General features: G+C 45.2%; 1 pseudogene; it reads right to left on the bottom strand.

The window, feature by feature from the left end:
- Window positions 1-5,555: 5,555 nt before the first annotated feature.
- Window positions 5,556-6,214, bottom strand: LOC142428636 (heterogeneous nuclear ribonucleoprotein A/B pseudogene; annotated as a pseudogene).
- Window positions 6,215-11,363: the final 5,149 nt, after the last annotated feature.

Below are 11,363 nucleotides of genomic sequence, written 5' to 3' on the forward strand. Positions count from 1 at the left end.
CTGGCACGGCGTTTCCCGTCGCTGTGGTACCGCAGACTTGTCAATGCTACACTCGTCGCCCCGCGGCGCGGAGGTAACGTGACTGCGGGCGCGCGGTTCCCGGGAGGGGCGGGAGCCCGGCCAGTGGGAAGGTCGGACGGCCGAGCGGCGCCATCACCCCACTGGCATCGGACCACCGCCTCCATTCAGCCGCGGAATGTGGGCGGGCCCCGGCACCGCGCTCCCCGGGTTTGCGCCGCACGTCGGCGGCTCACCAGCACTGTCAGTGGCCTCCAGGCTTTCAAGGACCTATACGTTCATCGCCCAGACTCCCGTCCCCAGAGAAGGGGTGGGGGTGGGGAGGGGGACCTAACCTGCGAGGCAAACGGGCTTTACTTGGGCTTCGTTTCTCAACGGTAGCGAGCGAGGAGCAAGTTCACTTGGGAACACAACATGCACACGCGCATCCAAGGCGCTCCTCGCAGGGGCCTGGCTGGCACGTGTCCCATCCGCGTCACCTCCCCGCAGCATCAGACCCTTTTCCCAACCTGCACTCCCTAGGCGGGGACGGAGCCCCTGGGCCTTCTATCTGCTCCTGCCGGGTTGGGGTGTTAGGAAACATTTCCCGAGGGTCATGGCGGCGGCGGCGGGGGCAGCCCGTGCCGGGGAGATGGTTTCTCCAGCTCCAGTCCCTGCGCAGCGAGCAGGAGGCGGCCGGCGCCCACGTGTGCGCTGAGAACGCCGGCCATTTCCACCCTGTGCCCGCCTCTTGTCTCCCCTTCACTAGGCGCTTATTATACATAGCAAGACACAGGGTGATCAGTACCCAGTTCGTTTCTGGAATTTTAATTTAGAAACTGTCTGGGTCCACAGAAACGTTGACGATAGAGTAAAAGAATATAAGAGACCTTTTAAAAGTTGGTAGTACAATGGATGTGTGTATGGATTGTGATAAGCGTTGTATGAGCCCCCAATAAAGTGATTTTTAAAAAGTTGGTAAAATGAAACTAAAAAATCATGGAATTTTCCTGTGAATTTTTGGTAGCACACCCCCCCTCTACACATACACACCCTCAATGAACATAGTATATTCTTCGCCTAGACACAATTTGTTACCATTTTGCCTGTTTGTTTTATCGCTCTCTGCATGTAGATTCCTTTCTCCTGAATTATTTGCAGATCACAGGACATTTTGCCCTGAACTCATTCAGAACGTTTTCCTCCATAACTGCAATTGCTTATCCATTGATTCAATAATATCATCTAAAATATAGAGCATTTTAAAATTTTCTCAATTTGGAGACCTCCTCCCTCAATGTTTTTTAAAATTCAGGATTTATGTGCTGCATTTACTTATTTTAAATATTGATATATATGTTTATATATTTCTTTGATTTAAAAACATTTTATTGGGGGCTCATACAACTTTTATCACAATCCATACATACATCAATATATTTATTTGCTCTGTATGGTCATCTTTTACAGCTTGTATTGTTTTAAACTCGAAATAGTGCTTTTCTGACATTTAAACTGGAGAAAAGCGCATGGTTTTTCCAGGTCTGTCTTCTTAAACCTGTCTTCTCCCCAATACCACTTCGTACATTCTTCATCTATGATGGTGAGAGGAATTCTTTGTTGATAAGCTTCTCGTACAAATCCCGGATTTCATATGCAGACCAATATGCTTCCTTGTCTTGGGCTCTGACCCAAACTTGGTATAGAAAGCTCTTTCCCAGGCCCTCTCCAGGCCAAGTTCAACAGACTTTTAGTCTTTTCTCTTACCTGGGATATGGATCTCACTGGCTTCTTTGCTGTTATACAACAACCCTGACCAAATTTAAATTCACCTATTCTCTTTGTTCTTCTTTAAATCAGTCCCAAACCAAACTCACTCCACTCTAAAATTCACCTCCATCCAGTCAATTCTGACTCATACTGATCCTATCCTTATAGGGTAGAACTGCTCCTGTGGGATTCAGAAATTGTAGCTGTTTATGCAGCACTTCTCAACCTGTGGGTCACAACCCCTTTGGGGGTCGAACGACCCTTTCACAGGGGTTGCCTGATTCATAACAGTAGCAAAATTACAGTTATGAAGTAGCAACAAAAATAATTTTATGTTTGGGGGCCACCAAACATAAGGAGCTGTATTAAAGAGTGACTTCATTAAGAAGGTTGAGAACCACTGTGTTTACTGGAGTAGAGAGCCTCATCTTTCTCCCATGGAGCAGTTGGTGGTTTTGAACAGTGGACTTTGAAGTTAGCAGCCCAACATTGAACACTACTTCACCAGCTGCCCTAACTATGCTATAAATCTTTTTTTCTTTCTTTTTTTTTTTTTTGCTATAAATATTTACAGGAGCAGAAAACCATAGCTTTCTCATGCAAATCTTCTGGTGGGTTTAAACTGCTTAGTTCTGGAAACACAGGGGTCAAAAGGGTTCCTTCTTTAAATGAAATCTTTAGAAGCATTCTAAAACTTCTTTAAATCCTGTCACTCTTGTTGCTCCATATTCAGACTTCAGAATTATTTTACTATAGATCGTCCAGCCAATCATCAGAATAATCATATAGAGTTGCCACCATTAATATTAGTTCCATTTTAGAGATGAGCAAACAGCCTGGGGATCAGTGACTTGCCTAGTAAGGTTGTTCACTGTCAGGCAGAAGCAGGAAATGGCAGGGCAGGCTAGTGAAGAAAACACTTCTAGGAGAGGCCGGGCCTCCCCCTTCCCCTTTGGTGGCCTTCCAGCCTAGGTGCAGAAGGCTAACATTACAGATAACTTTGAACATTGTTGCTTAGCCCTGGATCTGCAGACAACAATGTTGCAGGGACATTTCCCCAGCTGCACTCTCCCCTAGACTGAGGCTATAAAACTCTCCACCTCTTGCCCTGACCAGGAGACATTGAGGGCCCCCAGCTGGGACCTGTGAACCTTGCCCAGGAGCTCCGAAATAAACCTTGGAAGCTGTTTTCTACTTTTGTCTTCTTTCTTTGCCAAATCTACCGTACAGTGTCATGGTAAGAAGTAGAAAGGGGAGTTGAGCGCTGGTTCTTTGACTGGAGCGTACGGGTTCTTAATGCTGTGATCCGTCAGCATGTCTGGAGCCCTCCTTTCCTTTTTTTATAAATCATGTTATTGGGAGCTTTTACAGCTCTTATCACCATCCATCCATTGTGTCAAGCACATTTGTACATGTGTTGCCATCATCATTTTCAAAACATTTTCTTTCTACTTGTGCCCTTGATATCAGCTCTTCATTTCCCCCTCCCCCCCTCCCTCCCTCATGAACCCTTGATAATTTTTTTTCATGTCTTACATCGAAGGCTGTCTCCCTTTACCCACTGTTCTGTTGTGTATCCCCCTGAGAAGGAGTTATATGTAGGTCATGTGATCGGTTCCCCCTCCCCACCCCTTCTCCTTACCCTACTTATCCCTATTGCCATTACTGGTCCTGAGGGGCTTATCTGTCCTGGATTTCGAGCTGTTTATCTGTACCAGTGTGCATGCCCTGGTCTAGCTGGATTTGTAAGGTAGGAATGGGGTCATGATAGTGGGGGGAAGGAAGCATTCAAGAACTAGAGGAAAGGTGGGTGTTTCATCAGTGCTGTACTGCACCCTGACTGGCTCATCCCTTCCTTGTGACCCTTCTGTAAGGAGAAGCCCTCCTTTCAACCGATGTGTAAAAAGGCGTGCTAACCCAGCAATTGGGAGGTTGTTTCATCAATTGCTTTGCTGTGTCACTGTGTTCTTAAGTCACTCCATAGAAATTGGTGATGCCTCTGTGCCAGAGCTGTGTACTGAGTACAAAGCTAACACCTTGACCAGCTGCCATTAGCAGGACAATATGAACTGTAGACAGGTATATAAACTTCATGCTCTAGGTGTCTAAGAGTCCTGGTGGCATAGTGCTTATGTACTAGGCTGCTAACTACAAGGTCAGCAGTTCAGAACCACCAGCGGCTCCATGGGAGAAAGATGGAGTTTTCCACTTCTGTAAAGAGTTACAGTTTCTGAAACTCACAGAGGCAGTTCAACCCTGGCCCACAGGGCTATGAGTCAGCATGGACTCGATGGCAATGAATTTGGTTTGGCTTTGGTTTTCATTCTAATCTGTTCAACTGCAATAAGTATTAACAATATTATGAAATGCTTACCAAAACAACAACAGCAACAAAGCAAATAAATTTAAGATTGCCTGTCATTTTTTAAAAGTTTAAAAAAGATTCTGTGTTAGAATCATTTATTTAAATTAAGTGAAATTGCATCAACATAGAAGAAAAAGCTACATTCTAATGATACTTATTAAAATCTGAACAAGGAAAGTTGCATGAGTTGGAAGGAAAAGATCCATGCATAAATAACCCAGTAACTACTTTTAACACTCAAAAACTCACTGCCATTAAAGCACTTTTTTCTGAACTATATATAATAACATGAGTTGTGTCTGCAATTGTCACTCACCCATCACACATCAACCCATCAACGTGCTGTCAAAGCACACCCCGCTAGAATCATGGCAACCCCATGCACTACTGGACAACATGCTGCCCTGTCCATGCCATTCCGATGATAGATTGGGGTCTGACTGGTGATCTAGAGGATTTTCCTTGATTGAGTTTGGGAAGATCATCAGGCCTTTCTTCCCTAGTCTGTCTTGGTCTGGAAGCTCCATTTCTCCAGCATCATATCAATGTGCAAGTCTCCACTGACAGAGAAGTGGGGGCTACACACGGGGGTGCATTGACTGGGAAGCAAACCAGATCTTCCACATGGAGGCAAGAACTCAACCACTAAATTGCGATGGTCCCTAATGTCAGTCCTACCCATTATTTCCACAGCCCCGCGAACCAAGCCCAGGGCCCCAGTGGCTTCCCCTGACGGCTTGTCCTGTCTATCTTGGGTCCCTAGAGTGTCCTCTTTCTGATGTGTTCCTACGTTAGTGCAGTCCACTTTTATTTTGGGGGTGGTGTTAAATTTTTATTTCAAAAACTTGGATAGCTTCAATATCCAGGTCGTGACAAAATCAGGACACATGTAAAATACCTTATAATACATTAGATCCCCCAAAAGTACAGTAAAATTAACACTTCCATTATAGGAAATGTATAACACAAATAATATAAAATTAAAAGGTGAAAAAAGGTGACAGTGGTTTTCTAAGATACAAGTTTACTTTTTACCCACCGGGGTCGGAAAGCCAGGGCTACAGAGCGGCAGCAGGGCACATACCCACCCCTGGGGTTTGGGGGAACCTGGTATTAAATTCGACCCACGATGCTGCTCGGGCTCGGATACACCACACGCTGCTAACAACGCTATGGAAATAGTCAACAGGAGAGTGATTTCCAAGGGAAATTTTTAAATAAGATGCACATGGGACAGGCCACAGAAAGTTTGCTAAGTGAAAGTTGGCGCATAATTGTGTTTTCACTGATATCCAAACGGAGCAGCGCAGTCAGCGCGCCCGCCCCAGCCTCAGTATGGCTGTAGTTTGTACTGCACTGACTGTAGCCCTGCTGGAAGCCCTGATTCCAACGCTGACTCTGACCTCCACCACCACCATCACCACTACCACAGCCTCAGGTCCTGCTTCTGGTAGACCTCTTTGGGCTGGGCCACCTTGATTTCACACTTGCTTCCACTGACAGTGTGAAACTTTCTCCCCAGAACTTTGTTCACAGGTTCCTCTGCTTGATAGGTGATGAAAGCAAAGCTTCATCTTTTGTTAGACTTTGGATCCATGGGAAGCTCAATGGCCTCAATCTCCCCAAACTCGCCAAAGGACCCCCCTGATCTCCGCAGTGGCCTCGGGATTCAGACCCCCAATGAAGGTTTTCTTCGCCGGGTCCTTCATGGCCATGGCCTTTTTGGGGTCAATAACCCGACCATCTAGCCGGGGCTCCTTCCGGTCTAGTCCCTTTTCCACTCTGGCTGCATCTTTGAAGAGGATAAACCCAAATCCTCTTGACCCTCCAGTGTTCGGATCCATTTTATTGTACAGTCAACCCTCTCTCCAAATTTAGTAAAATAGTCTTTCAGATCTGTTTTGCTGGTATCCCAGCTGGCACCAACATTTTCCCCATGTCGTCCTCGTTCTTGCTGGAGTTAATCTGGTCTCCCTCGGCGCCATTGATGGGGGCTGGGGGTGAGGGGCGGCTACAGTCTGGGTCCCGGTGCTTGACCCGGCTGTGACTCACCCTGGGGTGGGGGTAGGGGGGCAGCCTCATGCCCGTGCTCTGGGCGCGGCTCTGCTTCACCTTGGCCCGCGCAGTTCCGCCGCCCAAGTGCAGTCCACTTTAACAGCTTCCAGGCAGTCTTATGCATTTCACTTATGAGCTAATAGCAAACTTGGAGATAAACAATAAAGTGATACAGATATTTTTATATGATTGATACAGAATTTTGCAGTATCCAAATCAGACACTGGTCCTTTGGTGAGGTAGCTAGATGCTGGGACAAGATGGGGTTGGCCCTCCCATGCCTGCAAAGGCCCCCATAAAGGAGGTTGGGAAGAACTTAGGCGATCCATTCAATGCCTAGAAAGACCTCTAAATTGAGCATACTCAAATTCAAGGCCCTCCCAGCCAGGTGGGAGATACACCTGGACGGCCCAAACTAGGGACAGGCCCATGACATCACCCAGGTGTGCTTAACACAGCCAATAGGGTCAACCAAAAGCTTCAGCCACGCCCTCCCCCAGCCAGGGGGTGCGCCAGGATAAAGTCAGGGGGGTTGCTCTGGCTCTCCCTCTGGCCACACTCTCTCTCTCGCCCCGCTCTCTGGCTCCAGTCCTCTTGCCCTGTGTTCGGGTCTCCTCAGCCTCTTGCCCTTTCTCCCTTGACCTCTTGGTCCCTGGCTTCCGCCTCAGTTCCGCACACGTGGTTGTTTGTGCCCAGTTGTGAACTTCTGCATGGCATCTGCGCAGTTTGGCACCTTCCCAGGGATAGCAGGTGTCCTTTGAGATTAAAACCTGAAACTTCTCTCGTTGTTCATAAAAACCGGCTTGGATTACAAAACGGGCTTGGCGTGAATTCTTTCTTAGTGCAAAGCCAAGAACCAAGGTATGACCCACTAGAGAACCCTTACAGTTTCTAACGTATTTTCTAAACAAGATCAACATTCAAGAAAGCAGATACTGATGAGTTGTTGCTGTTATTGGTTTAATAGTAAATGAAACTTCATGGCTATTAAGGAGGAATCCTTTTCTCCCCTTTTGAATAAATTCACCTTCAGTACTAGCCAGATTTTTAGTAACTTGAAGTTTCCAGCCAAATGCACCTACTGGTCTCTTCCTTCTAACCTATGATCCCACCAGTTGGTCCCATGAAGCTCTTAGTTCCTGCTTGCAAATAACCAGCTCCCCAGCCTTCTCGCTGCCCTGAGTCTTCCTAAAATATTCTTGCTGGCATTCGGCTCACATGCCTTAATCACCCAACAAAGCTTCTGCCTCCCTCTGAGTCCCTCACTATGAAGTTCTGTAAGATCACAGAGACCAGTCATTCGCACTTACTCCACGTGATTCTGTACTGCAGCTTCATGCTACGGGTTTTAATGGGCTTTGTAGGAACAGCCAAACCTATCCAAGGAACTGGGTGCATTCTCACGGAGTTGAGAGTGTTGCATGAACTAAGGAATTAAAGATAGAGCATCCTCTTTCCTCTGGGCCCACTGCTGTTGGTGTAGAGCAGTGGTTTTCAACCTTCCTAAGGCCGCGACCCTTTAATCCAGTTCCTCATGTTGTGGTGACCCCCACCACCATAAAATTATTTTTGTTGCTAGCTTCATAACTGTCATTTTGCTACTGTTATGAATCGGGTGACCCCTGTGAAAGGGTCGTTCGACCCCCAAAGGGGTCGCAACTCACAGGCTGAGAACCGCTGGTGTAGATGCATAAATTCTTAATGCTCCCAACCTTACTTTTACTGAAGGCTGTGTGTGATGTGGGGTGGGTTTTTCTTTGCTTTGTCTTTTTTTTTTTTTAATTGAAAACATTCCTGAGCCATGGGCAGTAGCAGGAAGGGATAAAAAGAGAAGAAAATAAATAGCTGTCTCTAAATCCTGGTAAATATTTCATGCCTTGGCACTGCCCGGGAATGCTTCTACATGGTTACACATCAACTTTGACATCACGCCTGCCTGGGGTTCCCACACTGGCTCTCTTCTGGGTACCTCGCTCTGCTCCGCAACTCTGAAACATCAATGCACAAGGGCCCTATCTCTGGCTTCATTTGGAGGAGAATCGTTCTCATTGTATTCATTGTGCAATGGAACAAAAGAACTTATGGATCAAAGGTTTAGGGTCTTCAGCCCCACCAAGATCACATGACCACCCAGTTCAAAGGCAGTAACTGTCCAGTGAAGTGCTGGTCCCAAGCTTCTGGCCTTTCAGGAGGCCTAGCGGTTACCTAGAAACAACCCCCACCCCCACACTATTTACATTATTTTGCACTGTGCTAAAGACGTGCATTTGGAAGGGGCTTCTTCGTTTAGTCATTTCAAGTTGTACTCCTCAATGAAAGCTTTCTTTCATCTGTTTCCCCCGAAACAAACAACTTCCCCTACCCCATTCATTTGGGTGTGTATTGGAACTTTAGAATTCACTCACCTAGTCTCCGCCCTCCAAAATCCTGTTGGTAGTTTTATTGTAATCACACTTAAATTTATTAAATTAAGGAGAATTGGCATTTTAATAATGTCAAGGTTTCTTATCCAATCAAAAACCCATATGTTTTCACTGATTTTCTCCCTTGAAAAGTATTTCAGTGTTCTTGATGTAAATTTGCCTATTTCTTGTTGAGTTTATTAAGTATTTGGATTTCATACCACTATCATTCATGATATCTCTCATTATATTTTCTAACTGCTGGTTGTCTCCATTTGAGGACCATCCAACAATTTCAATGTAATGAAAGCAACTTTCTTGCTTTAAGACAGGAGCAGGGCTCTGGTCTGCTTTTATAGCTTCTTTTTACCATTGAAAGGGGCAGAGTTTGAAAGCAGAGAGCCAGAGGTCAAAGGAGGGACAAAACTTGGCTGAGTTCATCAAAGCCCTGCAGCTGTAGGTGGGCCAGGAACTAAGGAGAACTGCCCTTTGAAGTTGCAAGAAAGCCATTGAGCTGGCATGCCAGCTGTGGTCCCTTGTCTCCAAGATCACATCTGCACTCTACTGGACAGAAGCATTCTCACCTCCTCCTAAGTTCTCTGCATTGCGAGAGGTCCCTAATCTCCCTGGCTTTTATATTAGGGTTGCAAGTAGGTACAATAGATTGTTCTCACCATCATCAATGTCCCTACAAGGATACATTTCTTGCTGGATTCTTCTTAAGGGATTCCTAAGTGACATGGAAGGAACTATGGTGGCATAGTGGGTTCATAGTGGGTTACCAAGCTGGGCTGCTAACCACAAGGTTAGGAGTTCAAGCCCACCAGCTACTTGGCAAAGGCAAGGTGAGAGTTTCTGCTCCATCAAGATTTACAGCCATGGAAACAAGCTGCAATGGTTCTAGAGTCAAGATGAATCAGAATTGACTGAAAGGGCAGTGAGAGAGAACTGGCGTGGCGGGGTGCTGACCCCATTTTGCAAAAGTGCTCTTTAAGACTTCTTAGATGGGGGGTGGGGAGGGAGGGGAAAAATGAGCTGATACCAAGGGCTTAAGGAGAAAGCAAATGTTTTGAGAATGATGAGGGCAACAAATGTACAAATGTGCTTGACACAATGGATGTATATATGATTTGTGATAAGAGTTGTATGAAGCCCCAGTAAAATGATTGGGAAAAAAAAGACTTCTTAGATGTCTGTGTTGTATACTGCCGGAAATGAGATCACTGGTGATCCATTTATAGTGTGTCTAAAGGGTAGTGGGTACTGTACTTTACATGAATACCTCTAACAACCCTATGCAGAATGTACGATTATTATCTTTCCTATTTTACAGAACAAGGGAATATGGTTTAAAATCAGTATAGGAGGCGTCTGAGGTGTATCCTCTCACCATATTGATTCGATTTGTGTGCTGAGCAAATAATTGAAGAAATGCAATGTATGAGGAAGAGCACAGCATCAGGATTGGAGGAAGGCTTATTAACAGCCTGCAACATGCAGCCGACACAAACTTGCTTGATGGAAACCAGGAGGACTTGTAGCACTTCCTGACGAAAGGCAAAGACTGCAACCTTCATTTTTTATTGCAAATTAATGTAAAGCAAACCGAAATCCTCACAACTGGACTAATAGACAACATCATGATAAGTGGATAAAAGAATGAAGATGGCAAGGATTTCATTTGCTTCAATTCACAAGCCATGCTTATGGAAGCATCAGTCAAGAAATCAAACAATGTATTGTATTAGGAAAATCAGCTGAACAAGACTTTTTTAAAGAGTAGAAGAACAGTAATGTGGGCAGCAGGTGGTATAAGATAAGAAAATAATAATAATTTATCATTTATCAGGGATCCAAGAGGGTGGAAGAGTGAGGGAGGAAGGGAGAAAAGAGGAATGAGCTGATACCAAGGACTCAAACAGAAAGCAAATATTTTGAAAATGATGATGGCAACAAATGTACAAAGTGCTTGATGCAATTGATGTATGGATTGCTATTACAGCTGTAAAAGCCCCCAATAAAATGATTTATTAAAATAAAATTTTAAAAATGAAGACATGAAAAATTTTAAAATATTAAGTGTTGAAGAACAAAGATGCTGCTTTGAGGACTAAAATGTGCCTGACCCAAACCATGGTATTTTCAATGGTATATTGAAATGCATATAATTCATACATGCATGTGAAGTTTGGGCAATGAATAAGGAAGCTTGCCGAAGAATTGATGTGTTCAAATTAAGATGCTGAAGAATGCTAAAAGTATCAAGGACTGCCAAAAGAACAAACAAATCTATCTTAGGAGAAGTACAGTTAGAATGTGCCTTAGAAGCTAAGATGGCGAAACTTGTCTCTAGTACTTGGGAGATGTTGTCAGGAGAGACCAGTCCCTGGAAGAGGACAGCATGCTTGGGAAAGTAGAGGGTCAACAAGAATGAGGAAGACGCTCACAGGACAGATAGACACAGCGACGACCACAATGTGCTCAGACATGAGTCGTTGTGAGGATATCGCAGGTCTAGACAGTGTTTTGCTCTTAAACATAGGGTTGCTATGAGTCAGAACCAACTTGATGGCACCCCAAAACAGCAACATCTTACAGGAAACTGAGGTTCAGCAAGGTAGAGTGAATATCCAGCTGGTTAAGGTGGGGGCAAATGAAACATTTGGTTAATGAGCCCATTGGACTTAACAAGCTTTATCAACCAATAAGCTGTTTGTGAACAGAGAGCATTAAACGGGGAGCCCAGGCCAGCAGCACAAATTCAGGGCAGTAAA

Source organism: Tenrec ecaudatus, chromosome 16, assembly GCF_050624435.1.
Source record: "Tenrec ecaudatus isolate mTenEca1 chromosome 16, mTenEca1.hap1, whole genome shotgun sequence".
In the NCBI taxonomy this organism is placed as follows: domain Eukaryota; kingdom Metazoa; phylum Chordata; class Mammalia; order Afrosoricida; family Tenrecidae; genus Tenrec; species Tenrec ecaudatus.